We start from the raw sequence: 14,790 nt of genomic DNA on the forward strand, positions 1-14,790 counted from the left end.
GACATGCCACAGCCAGCCACTGCATTCACAACCGAGGAGAGACTGTCTAATACATGAACTGTACAGACCTCTACAGATACATAAGAGTAGGTGTGTCCAAATGTTTGACTGGTGCAACACACACACACATACACACACACACACACACACACTACTCCAGTGATATGTGTGTAACGAGGAAACTTTGACAACAATAAAGCTCCACTGCTCCATCTGTTTAAGGAACTGAGGCCCTCAATCCAACCCCAGCTCACCCAGGGATTACTCTTTAAAAGAAACACAACCCTTCCCTCTGCATGGTTGGAAATAGGCTGCAGCAGGCTGGAATTGACTCTTTTATTCTCTGCTTTGCTGAACTGAAAGAAATTGAGAGTAACAGTAATACTTTGTGTAATCTCTTTTAAGGCTTTGAAAACTCCTTCCAGAATGTAAATATCTGATCTTCTTAGAATTTAGTTCAGCAAAATATGCAATGAAAAGGATGGAGGGAGCGAGAGGATGACAGGAATGATGGGCTGGCAGAGATGACTTTGGGACATTTAGAGTGAACAACCTCACAACTAACAACTCATGGTTAGTGCATTTCATCTTACTGTTGTAACACAAAATTCTGCAGCCCCCCCGCAAGAGGCAGAGTCGGGGCCCATTATTACAATTATTATTTTTGTTTACAATTCCCTCCTGGGGTCCCCTCAGCTACAAGCACCCTGCTGTGCACGTCCTGCATACTCCAGTGTTTCAACTATGCTGCTGGAACTCTTTTGTGTGTCTTTTTCTTTATCCTCCCTCTCATCTGTTTAAGCATGGGATGCCCATAATGTCATTAATACTGCCATGCCCTTTTCTCTTAGTTCACAAACTCACTAAGTGTTTTACTCTTTCTTAAAGGCTAATGTCAGCTCAGTGACTTACACAAGGATCAACTCAATCAATCTACTGCGCTCCAGTCAATCCAGTCAGTCACTCATCCACTCACTCAAGCAAGTATTCACTCAATCATTCATTTCATTACTTCAAACATTAGCTCACTCATTCACTCATTCATACAAGCATTAACTCAGCATTCACATCATTCTTTGACTCACTCATTCACTAACTCACTCACTCTGCACGATCTTATAAGTATAAATGTCTAGGTATCCCCACGAACACTATTGTTAACAGACATGGCTATTAGCTGCTTTGTCCACAAGCTCATTCATAAAAAGGCCAACAAAACCAGCCCTCATCCCCATAACAACCACCCTACGTTCTTCGTGTGATCAGTATTTAGGACAGCCTCTAAATAAAGCGAGTCTAAATGGAGCGCAGCAGGTCTCTGTGCAGCCTGGCCTGCTTCCTTTCTTTCGCTACCACTCTGTCCACCTCTTGTTCCTGTCTTCTGCTTGCTCCGAATCTCTTCCTTGTTCTCTATCTCTCTTCTCACATGGTGAGACCGTGACTCAGAAAACTTTTATGAATATAGCAAGTATGTCTGTCCTCAATAGCATCTATTGCATGATAATGAGATGCATTGTCTAATAGCTATAGATTCCCAATATCTAACCATTTTGTTTTGTTTTCCAATACTGTAACAAAGCTTGCCTTTGTTGCATTTGTCAATGAATATAATTTGTTTTTTGGGGTGGGTGGTTGTTTTTTTTGGGTGAAAACTCAAATAAAGAAGGTTTTTCTCTTTCCTATTTTTATGTGAGTGGGTCATATTTGCATTTTATTTGTAAGTTTTGACCAAAGTATTTAAGCAATGTTCCACAACTGCTAACCATTTGGTGAGAAAATGGTGGTGACTAATTTTATATGTTTTGAAAAATATGGTTGATGTTTGGGAGAGTTTAGGTTTTTTTTGCATGTTATAGTGTTATGAGAAATCCATATATCTGAGATATCCACATATCCATATATATATTTTAGGAAATGCATTTAGATTTTTGAAAATGTTTGTGTTTCAGGAAATGTAGCTAATTGAAAAAAACCTAAATCTTACAACAACTGACTTTTCCCATTTTCTGTGAAAGGTCACCACATTGCTGAGATTTACTATGGCACCATGACCAACACATTTTTATCTGGTTTTAATAATAGGTACAGCTGTAAGCAGCGAACCACATATTACCTAAGTCACTGAGGATGATGATGACACTGTACTTCAGCAACTGAATGCTCAGCGGGAGACAGATATACTGAAGCATTTGTCCAGGTTCTCTGGATCTGTACGAGTGATCCATGTTACATTGCAACGTAAGTCTAGTCGTAGAGCTCCCAATATATCACTATTCATCTCATCTACTTACTAAGCCGTGGACCCTAATTGGTTCTAAAATGCATGTGTCTTTTTTTTTGCCATGTAACACAGGCAATTTGAGTATTTTTAACACAGCTAAATGCAACACTAAAATACCAAAAAAAATGAATTGACAGCTCAAAAAAGCCCCATAAAACCTCCCACCTAAATACCAATTCCACAACCTACTATGGTAGGGAAAGTTTTAGGGAGAATATTATAGCAATATCAATTTCTTCATGTGGGTAGCCATTTAACACATGAACCAGAACTGCCTGACTGAACAAGATACCAGGCAGGCTAAAGGGACCAAGAGACAGAGTAACAGGAAGACAAAGTGTGAGACCACAGGAGACAGAGAAGTGGAGAGAGAAAGAGAGTGAAAGGACAAGGGAGAGAAGAAGAGGGAGGAGAAACTGACAGGTGATCTGGTCCTCCGTATCATCAATTTAACATTTTAAAAACTCATTTAAAAACTCATGATGCAAAATGAAAGGTGGGTTCTGGGTACAATTTGAGGCTCTTTTGCATTACATTTGATTCATCACATGATGATATATGATATAGTTATGGTTTTTTTTGTTTTTAGACAGAATGGATTCTGCCCTCTTCCGGTCCCTCTCTATCTCCTGATAAGGACAGTAAAGGCTGCATCTGCTCTCAGAGTCACTCCTTTGTGGCAACACAGCACCACAATGACTGGCAAGGCATCGAAAAAGCTCCTGTCACTGAGGACAGCCAGCACAGCACAGGCTAAATGCAATTTGGAAGCCAAACCCAATTTCTCTCTCATGTGAATTACAGTGGTGCACATTTCGTTTAAAGGCAGAACTTTCAGTATGGACATAAACTGCATTGACATAAGGCACTTTCTTTTCATCTGACACTTTCATTTCAAGTGTTTTGCAACATGACTGGAGGTAAAAATAGGCAGCTCCATGAACTAAAGCAAACTTTGGCTGCAGCTGTGATTGAAAACATGAAGTTCCTTCCATTTCCAGTTCATTCCTGTCCTTCAGAACTTGGTTAAAAGATGAAGGGTACTAGATGCCATGAAGAGGACTGAAGAAAACGTATATGAAAAATAATCCAGCACAAATCCACCAAGCTTAATTTGATGGAGATTGTTTGGTAAATATTATGATATTCACACCTTGCTCAAAGGAAGTGATCCTGTTAGCTGCTGAAGGAGCACTTTTCAAAAAGCCATAGACAGTCCAGCATTTTCACTAGTGCTGCACTGTATTTAAAAAGTGTTAGCTGTTAGGCCTGGAGAAATGGCACAAGGGAGATACAATGATTGGTGAGGTCTGATTAGCATAGCTGGCCGTGGTCTTGCTTATTTGAAATATCATTACTAGGGCACTAGGGCAAGTTAACCTCTGAGGTTAAAGAAATGTGTAGTTGAGCAGGACAGAGAGAGGTCTGCCACTTTTCAAACTCTTGCAGAAATCAAGCACTTCATGAATTTGGCTGAACTTTTAAAACAGGTCTATGGCAGCAAAAGAGTGAGATTTGATTACGAGCTAATAATATAATGAGAACATTACATCTTGATTATGGCCCAGCCAGAAACTGCTTATTCTAGAATGAATCTGCTAATCAATCCAGTGGTTTCTGAAGAGAGAGGAAGTAGATGATACTATCTCCAATTAACTGCAAAAATGCTCCTATGTATTTAGTTTACTTTTATAATGTTATTCTTAATCTACAATCACAATCAAGATAGTACTGCTTTATTATAATATGTTGTCTTTTAGAGTTGTTTGACAGTATCACTCATCTCTACTCTAAAAAACAGCTATCAACCATAGATGCGTAAATGTAAGAAATACAGTAAAAACCACTCAACTATTAGTGTTAGGGTAAACAGGATTCAAGACATCTTGATAACAAATGCAAACATAGATGAAGAAAACAATGTATGATATAGTGGATCACAGCATGGCTTTTGAATGTCTTTTTTTTTTTTTTAGATGTAATTAGTTTAATTACATTTATATAATTACACAGTCAGCATAATTTACTTCTTCCCATAATTTTAAAATGCAGCATTCCAGTTATATTCCACTGTTTTGAGTGGCAAAGCTCTGACAGCATGGCAACAGAAAAGAGGCTGTACGGTGCAAACCTAACACCAGCTTTAATTAGTCACTCTGTTGTGTGTTGCACTAACCTTCATGATGCTGAACAAAAGCCATCCAGTGACCATATCACCAGAAACATTAGCATTTAAATTGCATCCCTGGACATGCGATAGATTTTTATGGAGCTGCTTTTTCTGGGTGGGGTGGTGGGAATGGGGAGATAGGGGTTAGACGTGTCAGCTTCAAGTGCCTGCATGACTGGAGAAATAAGCTGGCACTTATTAGACCCTTGATGACTGGGGGAAAAGACATGTTCTGCCCCTTTCCTGCCCATAATTTGAAATATGGCCTCTGAATTATAACTTTTGTTCAGTTCTAAAATAAATAGCAAAAAAATGCTCAGCAATGTGTGTCAGCTTTGTACAAATGTGTAGGAAGGTAGGTTAGTAATTTAAGAGTGCTTTCTTTATGGAAGGGGCATCCTTTTAAAACACATTTAAAGCACCTTCCGTGTGCACTTACAAATTAGCTGCAACTTAAGAATTCAGTCTCATGAAAGACCCAAATGTAAAATGCAGAGATGATCGTCAGAACAAACTGTGGGTTCTCTGATTGGTTGCTGCAGCTGCCTTTGCCCCCATCTCCTCCCAGGGTTTCTCACTGTGGAGCAGCATAGCCCCAAGTAGCATTGGCCTTTCTCAAGAGCCCCTAGAAACAGTAGCTCATTATGGGAAAACTGCATTTCTAAAACCCCCTAGCTTCTTAGGGTTATGATTTTGTACCTACGTGTTGCTAATTTTTTCCTTATTCTCAAAATAAGAGTGTAAGCTTTTATCATAATGTTGTCTGTTAGCACCAAATATTTGTGCTCCAAAGGTTTTTGAAAACATATATTTTCCAATTAATCAAATATTCAAACCTTAGGAAGATTATCAACACTAACCATAATGTTCACTAATCTACACAGAATCAGGTATAATGAAAATACAGACACTACAATCAACATTATATATTTCAAATGAGGCATTATAGATTCTGTCTCTGGTCAAATGTCACTTAACAACTATGCAACTACAAAGCAGCACCCTTGATCATTTACTCTGATAAGCAGATCTTAAATCGAAGCCCAGCATCTGGCTAATTGGCAATTGTTCTGAACAGGAGTTTGGAGGAGTGCATATGCTCTAAGCCAAATAAAACACATAAGCTGTGAAAATGGGTTATCAAACAGGAAAAAACAAAACTGGGTTAGAGCATTTGATCAGATGTTTCAACAAGGCTAGGCCAGGACGAGCCTGACTATGGGTTGTGGAATCTATAGTGTGACATTGTGAGGCGGCACATGGAGGCCTGGGAGTGCTGCTCGCTATGTTCGGATGGCAGAAAATCCTCTACTGATGGCAAAGCCATGGAGATTGTGCCGTCTGCCACTGTGCAAACTACGCCAATCCAATTACTCCCTGAACTTGAGGCACATTGCTCTCTAATGACTGCGCTCTGATGTAATTTCTCGTACCCACTCACATGGGAGAAGCACGTGAGTGAAACAGGAGCAGCTCAATTCTGATTGGCCTCTGTGTGTTAACATGGGGTCCGAGCATGCTGGGGCACATTGGCTTTACTCTTGCTGCCATCTCTTTCATTCTGGCTCTTTCTATGCCTGTCTCCCCCCAACCTCACCCCACACCCCTCCTACCCCCTCTCCCTCTGGCTAATCCCGGCTGCGGATGTCCTGCTGGCTGTCTTTGGAGGCCCATATCTCCACTCACAGCAACCATCTGGCCAAAAAATAAAAAATAAATCTCCACACACAGAGTAAAAATGCAACTCATCTTAACTAATCTTATAAAATTTAGTATCTGCTTAACTGCAAATGGAAAAGGCAAATCTGAATGAACAACAGCCTGGAGAATTAAAGTCTCAAAAAACATCGAGACTCACTATGGACTCATTGTTGTCTTGTGGCTTAAGAAGGAGAGCGCAGTGAGTTCCAAGTGCCACCAGCTAAAAAGCACAGAGCAAATGAGAAGTATGAGGCTAATGTCTGAGCATGGACACACTAAAGTTTCTACTGGTGATATAAACAGTAAATCAATCCCCAAATGTCCAGAAAGCAAAGTCTTACTAATTACAGCGGTGTAATGGATAATGTATTCGGGGATGAAACAGTTCAAAATCGTCTTATTTTTAATGACAACACACCCAATTATCGCAAACTGACAAGGATATTCCGCTAATTATACAGTTATAACCAAGTGTTGAAGCTGTGTTACTTCACAGACATATGAATCTGAAGAGTCTGCAAAGAGGTCAAGTATGGATCTCAGGCAGTCACTAGGTCCTCACCAAAATAGGGCCTTTTAAAATGTACAGCAAATGTGCTAAAATAGTGAGGGACTGGAGCTAAATGAGCTAAATTTCTAAATGAGCAAGTATGCTCAGCTGTTGAGGTGAATATATTTGAAACATCATTAACAAAAAGTAAAAAATTCTGGTCAAAATTTAAACCTGCTAAATATAAGACCTCAACAAGACTCAAGTATTTTCATCATTATATTAACATTTTAACCATGGTCATTTACAATACATTTTCAGAATTTGGCATGAAATATATATATGACTGTGAGCTCCATGGAAATTGAGCCCTCAACCCTGCTGTAACAGCACTACTAGTTGAGTTACAGGAATATGTGTAACAAACTGTAGTCATCTGTAGTAAAGTGTAGTGATCATGCAGCTATATCAGTTCCCAAGATGCACACAGACAATGCTCAACTGTAGTTTGCCATTCAGAATACCACAGAATTTTGATCTGATTGCTAAATATGTGATGTCATTGATAGTTTATTTAATGATGTAGACCTTGCCACATTATTTACAAAAGAATCCACTGACAGGTATTAGAACTCCATGGATTGCTGGAACACTTGAGGCCAAATTGATCCAGTGAAGATCTATGACATTCAGTCAAAAAATACTTTGCATTTTGTCTTCTGTCACAACCATTGACATTTATCCCCTTCTCTGGTAAATGGCTTGGAAAATGGACAGAGCTACAGCAGGAAGTGCCAGGGGGCATAAAGGAAGCTTCATCACGCCATCATATCCTCCTCCCTGATACAAAGATATACGATAAAACGCTGCTTCTGCGGTTTGCTCTGAGACTGCTCTCCTGACCTTCGCTTAGGCCTTGGGCCACTGGTTATAGTTTTTTTTATCCACCATGTTCCATGCAACTGTAGAAGTGTAGAGAGTCCAAAAAGTGTGAATATATTTATGATGATATGTGTTCATGAGTGTGTGTGAGAAGAACAAAATGGAAATGTGCTGTGTTAGATGATACAGGGGATGGAGTAAGGGGACAGATGGTGAGGCTGAAGCATAGACAGTAGCCAGCATATCTCTTGGTTCTGAGCCAAGCGCTCTATGCTCAGACTCATGGAGTTGCCCAAGGGTGTCTGTGTGTAGGCTGAGAACCCATTAACTGTCATGGGTAAGGAACTTCCATGGTTAGAGTCAGATAAACTGCTAACATCAATATGGTGCAGGCTCTCTGCATCTCTCTTTGCCACCATCTCTCTTTCATCGTTTTTGATGGCTCTCTTTCTATCTGTCTCTCCAGCTTTCTCTTCCTCCCTGTATCTCCTTCTATCTCTGTTGTTTTCTCTCTCTCTCTCTGTCACTCTATATTTCTATGTGTTTCTGTCTCTCTCAAGTCTTCTTGTTTGTGAGCACAGCCCCTGTAATCAATAGTATTTCTGTTGTTTACTTGCTTGCCATCCCACTGTGTTTGCGGCAGCTGGGCAGTGTTTAATGGACCGATCCTTGAAGGCCAATGTCACAGATTGATCTCGGGTGCTCAGATTCATTATCTTGTCCATCATCCTTCAGTCAGCCATGAGTGACAAAACTAGACAAACTAAGTGCTGGAGGAGCAGGAAAAAATGAGAGGACAGGACAGGTGCTTGAGAACCCAGACAGAACAATGGCCCATGCATCCAGAGCTGTAAGAAACTCGAAGTCAAAGCGAAGGTTTACTCTGCTGATTCACGGCAAATGAAATGTGAACAAGAAAGCAGCAATGATTGATTGATTGATTCTTTTAATTACCACATGACATATAGATGGTAATTATGTGTTTTACATCTGAAATATAATAGTCAGTTATTAATTATCTGAAATATATAGTTACGCTTGTGTATTCTTCATTCAGGATTTTAGACTCATGTACGAATCAAGTATTATGCTTGACCGGTTATTTAGCATTGGCCCCCTGGGTGCACAGAATGCAGGGATGAATATTGATTAAGTATAACTTAGGCACAGAGACAGTTTTAGTGGTTTCCAATGCACCTCAGTGACTGGAATGAGCAAGCATTCAATTATAACACTTCCTTTACAATGCATTTATATAACTTATAATGAAAAAAAATATGTATTGAATTTCAATGCTCAAAGTTTATATTTATCTAAAGACGTTTAGTATGATGTATAAAATAGGAGAAATTCATTATTTAAGACATTTACATTACAAATTTCCCATTATTTTACAGTAAAGCCTAGGATCTACAGTGGCAACTGTGAAATTAAAAAGTCCTGTAGAGTAAAATGAACTGTCCAAGTAGGACATGGAAGATGAAGCACTGTTTGGGTGCCAGAAGTGCCAAACAGACCCAGAGAGAGTCTATGTGGCGGGCGCCATCCACATCTATCAGCCCAGCGCTGGGCGGAAGACCAAGTGTACTCTCAAGAGTAGAGAGACGAGAGGAAAAAAATCAAACTGGAAATACAAAAAGCTGCGAAATTCAACAACATTGCAGCCAAGAGGACTGAGGTCAAACATTACAAGGTCCACAGGCTCTACATGCTACTGCCATATGTGAAACTACCTCCTGCTCAAATTAACTAAAATGACTTAAGGGTTGCAATAAATGAGCAAAAAAACAAAAAACAAACTTGTGAAGAACTCTATAGATAGAAACAGAAAATAAAGAATACAGATTCACAAAGTGGGCCCACACAAGCACAGCTCAGCAACTCTGAACTGTAATTGTGTGTATACTGGTGTCGGTTTGGTCCGTATTGCTTGTATTTCCTAGTTCTAGAAGTTTCTGATATTTTAGCTAGTCTGTTTGTTGAATTCTGATGATGGATTACTAACTGCGACTGCTTATCTTTTGGTCACTGCTACCTGTAATGGCCTTGGTTATCAGAAATGCCTGATTAACCAGCAAATATATTCTACAGCCTCAGGCTGCCATTTCTTACATGTAAGTGCCTTTGCAGCCAGTTGACTTTTAAAAAAGGTTAAGTAAATATTTCACTCTCCATCCTGCCACAGCAAACAGTGTTGGTCATGTGTTGTGAGCTACTGGGCAAAGGGAATTTTAAACTGAAATCATACTATTCTGTCCTTTTGTTTTTCATTTATGCATTTAGTTAAGTTATATAAATCTACAGGAGATAATTCAGTAATCGTCACTATACCACAGGTCTATGGAATGTGAAAATAAGCTAATACTTCTGTTTCATTGATAGCTTACACAAGATAGGTTCACTGCTGGGCCAATTATGAATGGTCCCATGGTCATTAATGCCAGAAACATCCCCTGACATCCCTCCCATCAAGGTACAAAAGGAAGAAATTACATCATTATCAACCTACTACCATTAAATACAGCAGTATCCTTTTTGCCTTAATTTTTATGTAGTTAAACTGAATTTCATTCTTAATGATTCAATAACAGATTTTCTCAGCTGTGTAACTGACCAACTGCCATGCTGAACAAAACAGGCACATTTTTTTCCTCTTTACAATGACTAAAATTTCAGAAGAATAATCAGCCACCCTCTATCAGTCAGACAGGCGCTTCAGCTGCCTGGGGTGAAGGGAGATCGGTGGCAGCTGAGGAGCAGTATTGTCACTGCAAAGCTGACTCACACAGACAGGTCTATGCTTGAATAATAGATAATCATCACACCAGGTCGCACACAGGAGGAAACACAATACGCCTCTTTCCTTTTGTCACTCACAATGCTCTTCATCTGATCGAGGGCAACACTTCGTAGTGGACCAGGGGTGAGAAGACACCTCTCTCTCTCTATATATATATAGCTCTCTCTTTTGGTTGCTCTCTCTCTCTCTCTGTCTCCCTTTCCATTGGGCTCAGCTCTCAGGGTGCTTCAAGAATGTAAGATATGTCTGTGTAGGCGGATGGGTGGAAAGCTGGTGGGGGGTGCTAGATACATGACTTTGATCGGCAGCATTAAGTTCAGCAGTGTTGCGCATGCTGTGTGCTGATTAGTGACTCCCATGGCTTTGGTGGTGGTAAGAAGAGCAGTGTCCACCACTCCCTGCATGAGGGCATCATGGTGGCCCAAAGGGACAGTGCTATGTTCTGAGCTACTGGACTGATCTGCAGCTCAGTTGCTTTTTCAGTAAAATCCTACAAGCTGGTCACTACTGCTGCCATTGTTAACAGGGAAAATGTTATTCAAAACAGCAAGGGGCATTTTAGGAGTAAGATTCAGATTCTGTTAGAATTGTATGTGCATTTAGAAATGTGAATGCAATTAATGTTCAATGATGAATGTTTAACATGTCACTAACACAGTGCACCAGGCTCGTTAAATCACAATCTGATCCAGACTGTGCTGGACGCCAGTTGTTTTAATTAATGGCCATTATGAGTCATGTGAATAGAAGTGTGTGAATTGAGCTCATGCAGTGAGAACAAGCTCCTCAAGCTGAGCCCTCCCACCCTTGGAATTGTCCAGTATCAAACGCTAAGATTGCTCTCCCCACAGCTGGCACTCCACAGGCTCAACCAAGAATTTCCTTCTGCTTAGTAGGCAAGAGGGTGGACCACCGGCAGGAACTGTGCTGATAAAAGCCAAGAATTGGGCTAAAATGAGCAGCTGATGTGAAGAAAGTGCCTGTCATGGCATTCATTTTCTCACTCCTTGATACTGTGTGCACCACAGCAAATGAATGGGCAGTCCCACCCACATCTAACAGGCAGGAATCAAACATTTTGAGGAACATCAGGAGGTATAGGCGTACCTGTTCCGTGGGTATTGTCTAGTGACACTCATTGTGTACACGTGTGAGCTTAAGAGAGTAAGTACACATTTGTCACACACACACACACACACACACACACACACACACACACACACACACACACACACACACACACACACACACACACACGCACACACACACACACACACACACACACACACAATTCAAAAAAGCACCCATGTTCTATATCATGTCTACAGGCTGGTGAGCAGGTGCAACTGCCTCCAAAGTTGGAAGGGTTTCATTAGTCTTTTCATATGAATCCCAACAATCAATCAATGCACCAGCACTTCCACTGCACATCTGTAAGTGTGAAACTCTGTAAACTAGCCATGTTGTTTTTCTACAGATGTGGAAGTGCACTGCTCTACAAAACACAGACAGGCAGGCAGTGTTTGGTTTTCAAATGACACATTGGGAACATCTGAAGATAAAATACACATGCTAATGCTTAACCTAGCCTCTAAAAACTGCCATGTCAGAGGGAAGAGCAGCTTACACCTCAAAGCCCTGTCATAATAAGACCACAGTGTCCTATCTTAAACAATTTTAACCTTCTGAACTATACCGTCTAACAACAAAAAAACTGGGCAGGTGTAATGTTACTAACAGGGCGCGCATCACTCGTCCTACAATGATACACTGAAGAGTTAGGAGTTTTAGCACACAGTAATTTCAGTTATTCTATGTTTAATAGTTATTTTAATGTAAAAAATGTAGGTTTTGATAAGTTTAGCGACACCGCGACAGCCACCAATGACTTCATTTTAACGTGTCTCTTTTAAGGCTGAGTAGCCTGCTTCTGGAAGCCAGGGGCTTGAAAATTTAGTTTTTCAGTGAATGCATACAGTCTTGGAGTTGCTTGATCGTCATCATAATCACAATGAAAAGAAAAACATGGCTAAAGCGATTTCGAAGCGCACTTAAAAGATGACATTAGTTGACTGCATGTGAAACTGTTCAGTACGTAGGTTATGGGCTACTAGCTCTGAACGGACCATTTCACAACGGCACAAACGACAAATGACTTCAGTTCGTTAATCCAGCGAAAAGAAAGAGAAAGTCTTAACATTCCTTAATTCCAAAATACCGCATTGCTTACTTTTTTTTAATTTTTTTTTTTTAAAGAAATCAGTGTATTGGAAAAGAAATAAAAATAGTACACATTTATAGATTTATTCCATATCGAGTGTGCTTCAAACCACTAACTTGAATGTCAAATAACCAAGAATACTTCTTTTAAAAGTTAAAACAACACAGGACACTCTCGTTGCCTAAAGAGTAGTGCATGTTTATGTTCCAATTACGCACAGGCAATATTAACTAACAGTGTCACAAAACAAACTAGCAAAGAGCAAATGACAAGTAGCTACCTGATGTCGACCGAGTCTTGCTTGACTTTTCCGTCGTTCTTCTATCACAGACTGACGCTCATGTCTTCGGCTATCCTTCCCAGTCTTGAGGCGCGAATTCAGGCTGAGCGAGCACACAGAGCCGCGTAAACTTGAAGCGCACGGTTAACGCGCACCGTTAAGTCAGTGGATGATGAGGAGGCAACGGTCGCCCGGTCGCTCGGTCTTCGCCTAGACCACCAGAGACTGGAAATTAGATACGGTACGACAGTAACTCAGCACCGCGCCCGTTGACGCTGCCGTCTGGAGAGACTGAAAGATGAAGACGAAAGGGGGTAAGTGCTTCTGAGGCGCACCTGACAGACGGAGCCAGGCAGCGTATCCGAGAAGGAGGGGCCAGAAAAACACACCTGTCGCTCAGTCTCCGGTGTGCTGTAAAGGAATCCAGCACCGTTATGTTTTGTCGACCTAGAAGAATGTACATCAAAATATGCTCTCGTTAAGCGTCTGCTACATATGTAAATGCGAAATACGTGTTATTTCTTTTAGAAAAAAAACCACAACGTAGAGAAATAAAGAGCACACAAGAAGTACTGTAATGTTTATAACACGGGTGTAGATAACAGTAATCCATGTCTCCGTACTTGGTTTTGTTCAAAACCATTTTTTTTTTCTGAGAACCTATATTAATGTCACCCTCTCATAGCTCGTATATCCTCGTGTCTACTTAAAAGAAAGCAACATCTGTTGTATTATTGTATACTTTAATAATTGTATTATCAAAGTCATTTTGAAGACAACTAAATATTTCAATATTAAGTTAAAAATTAAGGTTTTTTATCATGTTTGCTGTAGAAACATGTAGACCAGACCTAACTTAAAGATATCACTGACCATTAGTCAGTCATTAACATATGAAAGACAATCACTGGCATAGGCCATTAACTAACAAAGCATGTAGAATTTTAACGGTTTCACTGTAAATATCCATAGACCTAAAGAATGTGGCTTTTTTCTTTTCTATTCATCTTTCTTTCTTATTTATGTATTTATTTATTTGGAAAGTTTTCTAGTACACTGTTCCATATCATCTAGTTCTGTCAACTAAGTGGGGATTTACAGTGTACACAGTTCTGTTATTTGGGCTCTCTTCCTGCAGCATGTAGGCCTTTACATTCAGTAAACAATATGTTGAGTGATGAAGATCTCACAGCCACCACTCACAAGCCGAGGTAGTTATGGATCACTTAGGCAACCACCAGTACATGTTTAACAACACTACAATGGCCACATCCTATTGCCATCATAGAGCTGAGTCTACTCATACTTCAGTACTTCCTACTACATGTACTCAGTTTCAGTGAAGCACTGAAGCACAGACAGTTGTCCTGTTTCTAAATAAATGAATAAATAAAACCAAAGAAACCAAAGAAATTAATCCGTAGGTCCTGTTTAAGATAAACTTAGACAAACCAAAATGTTTATTTTCCCCCCAAGTGCACATACTTGGAACACACACCATTGGCACCGCCTCCATGTACTGAAGAAAAAAAAAAACAGGAAGTAATTCCTGTGAAATTAGTTGCCCTCACCATGGCAACCAAGCTATATGGTGAAATAGGTGTGAAGTTGTCACTGCTTCCACTACCTGCACCCACACAGACACAAAATGCTCACTCACAATCACAAGTATGTATGAAAATCAACAAACAAAATGAATTTGCCACTACTTCTTTTTTGCATGCGCATGCACGCACGCACACACACACAATATATTGAATGTGCTGGATGGAACCCTTTTAGACTTTTGGTGTCACTGCCTTCTATATATATATATATATATGGTCCTCTACCAGAGGAATCGTGGGTCTGTAAAAAAAAAAAAAAAAAACAAACAAAAAAAAAAACGAAATCCAGCTCACAAGATTGCTATTTAAATCAAATATTTCCAGAAGCCTTCTAGTTAGAATATGGGGTTGAACAGTA

At 40.0% G+C, this 14,790-nt stretch overlaps 1 protein-coding gene across 4 annotated transcripts in view; it reads right to left on the bottom strand.

Annotated features, from left to right (window-relative positions):
• The window catches only part of shank2a (SH3 and multiple ankyrin repeat domains 2a), a 124,592-nt gene extending 111,473 nt beyond the window's left edge, over positions 1-13,119 (bottom strand). For all 4 annotated transcript variants that reach the window (XM_081715881.1, XM_081715880.1, XM_081715879.1 and 1 more), the window contains exon 1: positions 12,826-13,119. The gene's annotated coding sequence lies outside the window, so the exon portion shown is untranslated. The remainder of the gene's footprint in view (positions 1-12,825) is intronic.
• Between the last annotated feature and the right edge of the window lie 1,671 nt (positions 13,120-14,790).

This window comes from Electrophorus electricus, chromosome 6 (genome assembly GCF_041902795.1).
Source record: "Electrophorus electricus isolate QZ-2024a chromosome 6, ASM4190279v1, whole genome shotgun sequence".
Lineage (NCBI taxonomy): Eukaryota > Metazoa > Chordata > Actinopteri > Gymnotiformes > Gymnotidae > Electrophorus > Electrophorus electricus.